The sequence below is a fragment of the Triticum aestivum genome, chromosome 1B (genome assembly GCF_018294505.1).
Source record: "Triticum aestivum cultivar Chinese Spring chromosome 1B, IWGSC CS RefSeq v2.1, whole genome shotgun sequence".
NCBI lineage: Eukaryota > Viridiplantae > Streptophyta > Magnoliopsida > Poales > Poaceae > Triticum > Triticum aestivum.
Genome location: NC_057795.1, coordinates 575,860,470 through 575,865,774, shown reverse-complemented (window position 1 = coordinate 575,865,774; position 5,305 = coordinate 575,860,470).

Here is a 5,305-nt window from a genome sequence, read left to right as displayed (position 1 = left end):
ACGGGCAGTAGAAGGACTTTGTGGTTGACCTCGCCGAGACCATCGTCAACCCCTGCTACGCCAACATGAAAGAAGACAACGATACCAAGGACCTGAACACGTGGGAGGTACCTCTGAATCTAGCCTACATAACCTACACGGACAAGGACACATACGCATGCTACGACATGTACAGGCAGATCTTGGACATGAGGGCGTGTCTCCTTCCCTTAACCGACGAGTACATGGACAGCCGCAGCATCATGATCAAGTGTGCCAGGAAGGTCTAGATGTTGTACTTTACTAGCACAAATGCCCGTGCTTTGCAACGGGAGAACAAAACCCTCGCATGACAATGCACGGTCAGACGGAGTCTTTTGATTGATGTGGCCATTGCCAAGCTCCTATTGTGGCTGTTGTAGCTGCTAGCGCAGCTGGGTATCCTCCATAGTTTTAAATAACGCGCTAAGCCTCTTAGCGATGGACCACTTCTAAACACTATAGCGTGCTATAGCACCCTATTTAAAATGTATGTTCATGTGTTTGGACCAAAATTTCTTAGCGCGGGGCATCTTCTAAATGCTATAGTGTGCAGGTAGATATTGTGGTAGCCGCGCCACCGTGAAAGTCGATGCCAGACGATTGAGCATGGACTGCTAGCTTTGCCATATCATGATGCGTCCAACATATTATTTTTTTCTGAGCGTGATCTTGCCGATCGACATGGACGTGCTTGAGCTGACAGCATGGCCTTCAGCCCACCAGCAGGTTAGGGTTGCAGCAGCTTCGGCGACACTATTTCATCTCCATCCGCCGCCACTCCTTGAGTCTTGTCCTCTGTTTATCTTCTTTGCATTGGGCTCTTTTTTCGTTTACCTTCTTTGCATTGTGCTCTTTTTCTATGATGCCACAAGTTGAAGAGCTGCTTGGGGAGGTTAGCGCCGGGGACGCATTGCTGCCGAACCGGTTGCTGCAAGGAGCTCATCGTCCATGAATGGCATTGCCACATCCGGAAGGTAGGGTGGCGGCGAGACATACGTCGATCTAGGGTTTCAGGCTCGATGCGTATATGGGCTGTTCGAGGTAAAGTGCATCGATGCATGTGTAGGCGCCTCGTCTCAAACCAGCTGTACATAAGGACTTGTAGTTCGAACTAAATTGTGCAACGTATTGTTTTCTCGCTTGATGCATGCATATGTGGATTTTTTAGGGGATGCATGCATACGTGGATACGCGGGCTCCCAAAACCACGAACCAGGCAGAATCTTCAAAGCCCACTAAAATTACAACCCGAAGACCACATACACATTGTGTTCGCACGTAGTTTGGCTTCTGTACGCTTTGACGTACCAAAAAAGCCTATATACAGCTGTACATAAGGACTTGTAGTTCGGATTGAATTGTGCAACGTACGGTTTTCTCGCTCGCTCCATGCATATGTGGATTTTTTTTAGGGGATGCATGCATATGTGGATACGCGGGCTCCCAAAACCATGAACGAGGTAGAATCTTCAAAGCCCACTAAAATTACAACCCGAAGACCACGTATACGTTGTGTTCGCACGTAGTTCGGCTTCTGTACACTTTGACATACCAAAAAAGCCTACATAAAAATACGGACGAAAATTTGGGCTATATAAAATTATTGCTATGGACCAAACCAAACCAAGAATACTTATTCTTTTTAATAGTAGGTATAGATTTGTTTATGCACCTTTATCATCTGAGTGCTTCATGCATTAGCCTATGTGTCGTAATTATCTGTTTTGTCTGAAATATTTCTTCTAAGAACCCATTAACATGTTTCCTTTTTTCTAGTGCCTATTTGCTTATGTATGTAACTAGTTCACTCGTTTGTTTAAAAAAACTAGTTCACTCGGCTGTCGTGCTTTGAATCTCCTTCCTCCCAACATATTCCCCTTCTCAGGTGGACCCAGCAGGTCTCGTACACAGACATATGGGACCAACCACCTATCCATTTGTATTTCTTTATTTTGTTCAATCTTTCCTCCTCTTCCTATATAGTGGCTGGCCATCATAGACTATGGCGTTGGCCGGGCCATCCCTGTACTCCCACACATTGTCCGGCGGGGGCAGCTCCGTCGGCCCACCCTGCACCCGAACAAGTCAACCATCGTACTCCCCTCCGCCTGCGTCTTCCCCCGCTCTGGTTCGTTCGATCCGCGGTCTCGATGTCGTCCTCTGCCTTGGTGCTCTCGCCGTGGCGCCGGCGTCTGTCGTTCCCAACATGGTCAGCAAAACAAGAGGAATCGGGAGACAACTGTTCGTCGAGAGGCTGACAGTCTCGGGCCCACCAGGTCCATTGCCTAGGTTTTGTTGTTTAACACGGGCAGCCCACAACATGTTTCAACGTTTTTTGGATCAAGCGACCTCTGGGCCTCCCAACCTAGCTTGTATATAACATCAGCAACCCAAGTTATGTTTGTTTTTTCAAGACGACGCACAACTCAGTTCTATTTTTCTATAAGAATGCAAAACTGAACATATGTTTTCCCTTCTACAATAGTATATATATATATATATATGGTGGGTCTATTATGATAACACCCTTAAGAGTCTTATTCTGCTAACAGTAGCTTATTCTGCTCACACCTCTCTCTTTGCACCGCGCCGCAAACCGAACCACCCCACTACCACTAAACCAAACCGCAACAAAGCCCACCCCCAGCTCCCGCACGATACCCACCTCCCTCTTCCCGCGATCCAAATCCCCACCTCCCTCCACCTTCTATCCGCGCCGCCGCCGCCGAAGCAACACCTTACCTTCTTCCACCTTTCCCTGCCTCGCCCCACCTTCCTCCATCGCGCCCACCCCAGCAAGCCCCGCCACGCCACGGCTCCACCACCCTAACTTTCTACCCCTTCCAGCCCCGCGTCACCGGATCCCCACCCCATCATTCCCATGCCTCCATGACTGCCGCCTCACATCCCTCTGCTCGCCGCCCGACCCACCAACTAAGCCCCGACCACCACCCCGCCTCGAGTGCTCCCAGCCAGGGAACCTCCCAGTGCCCCGACCCGCCGCCGGCCTGGGCTCACGCTGCCCTGCCGCCTCCCTCCTCCTATTTCCCCTCGCTGGCGCACCCTGATGATCACTGGATCCAGGCACCTCCATCTTCCATAATGCTTCCCTGCATCACCAACCTTCGAGTTGTTCGGCGCTAGATCGGCATTGGCCGAGATCGAGAGCCACCAGATCCCAGCATCCACCATCGGCGCCCCCCCCCCTCCAGCCTTCCCCCATGGCACCCACCCTCTCGACTGGCCAGTGCTATGCTGGATGGTCGGCGGCGCCCTCCCTTCCCTCCTAACCAGCCGGCGCTACGCTGGATTGACGAATCCCGCGCTGCTATGGGGCGACGGCCGTGCACGTGCCCGTGAAGGGCGGATCCTGCGCTCAGAGGGGGCCAGTGGCCTCGCGTGTGCCCAGGAAGCAGATCTCCCCACGTCTACCAGTGGAGATGGGGTCGCGGCCATGAAGCACAAAAAGCCGACCTGCTACATGGGCATCTCGCTCGTCAGCACCAGGTGGCGCAGGGGCGATGTGCAGCTCAGCTGGCTCTGAAGGTCTCCCTGCTCACCTCATGCAGTTCACAGGCGATGCCCCACCCCCATTCCACTGTTTGTTTTCGTCGCCATCGAAGCTATCCACACATTTCCTCTCCGCGCGATTCTTTTTTTCTCATTTTGGGTTCGTTGGAACCACTATGTGTTTGACTGGATGTGCCAAGCGGTTCGGCACGACATGCAATGTTGCTCGGCAGGGCATGAATACCTGCATGTGCTTCGTCGCAGCGGTGGTGGAGCCGATGCCGTGACCATGCAGTCCACAACGTGATGTGATGTGTATCGTGCAAACAAAAAATGCAGTCCACTCGCCTCGTTCTCGCACTATGTATTACATTACTAACCAAAAATATATATATGCAGTATATATGCAGTGCACTAGGGGGAAATTAAAACTCTAGAGAAAAAGAAAAACAAAAATGCAGTGCGCCTCGGTCTTTAAAAAAGTCCACTCCGAAGGACTTTGAAGTACACTTCATTTGAAAAGATAATGTATTTGCAAAAAAGTTTATGTTGTGTTTGTTGAACAAGTTAAAAATGCTAAAACATAGTAGTGTGTTTCACTTTCAAAGAGTGATGTTGTTCACTTTGAAGAGTGTTGCAGTTCACTTGGACCCAAAGTAAAAATCGCACAGAAATAGGGAAAATAAAAAATAATGCGATTCAATTTCGGTAGCATCGCGGTTCACTTACTACCATTGTGAAGTGCAGATTTTTTTTATGGAAACAGAGAAAAACGTAATGCGGTTCACTTCTCAATTGTGTTGCGGTTTATTTACGACCGGTGTAAAGCGCGATCCACTTCCAAGAAACCATGCAGTTCTCTTGCCCATCTGATGCAGTGCGGTTTCCTGTCAGATGCGGTTCACTCGTCGATTCTAGTGCCGCGAAAAAACAGAGTGTCCGTGTTTTGGTAAAATCAAAATTACTCTTAAACCATAGGGAATTAGAGATCGTGATCTACATGAAAAGTTGCATATCATCGATATCTTTCCAATGGCGTACCATTTGAATCATTCTGATCAGCGCTTGGTGAAAATTTCGTGAAAAACGGCCGCTGCCATTAATCGTCAGTCATACCATTTTCAAAATCAACTAAAAACTGTAAGGAATCTCAAAAACATTTCAACATATGAAAGTTGCGCCTCGTCCGTAGCTTTCAAGTGGCGTATCATATGCCTCGTTTCAACAAACGGTTCAAAAACTGGAGCAAAAACAGCACCAAAAATTGCAAAAAATTAAAAAAAAGCACATTTTTGCGATTTACTAAATTTAAAACTGCTTTTAAACCGTAACGAATTAGAGAAAATAATACATATGAAGAAGATGCGTCTCGGTGATATCTTTTCAACGGTGTATCATTCGCTTCATTTCAACGAGCGGTTTAGAAGAAATCGCGAAAAAACACTCGCTACCACTTGTCATGGGCCGCACCATTTTCAAAACTGCCCTTAAACCGTGTGGAATCTCGGAAAGTGTTCAACATGTCGAAGTAGCGCCTAATCCATAGCTTTTCAACGGTATATTGCACTTCTCATTCCGACTAACGGTTAAAAAATTAGAACAAAAAAGATACCAAAAAAAACATAGCATGCAGTTTTTTGCGACGGGAAGTTCACTCGTGTGAGTACTGGAGCACACTTGGTTCAAACAATGACGTGCACTTGCGTTGAGCGTGCATTGCAGAAGTGTTATCAGAATAGTTTCTGCTAATATTAGCAGAATAGACCGGCTATAT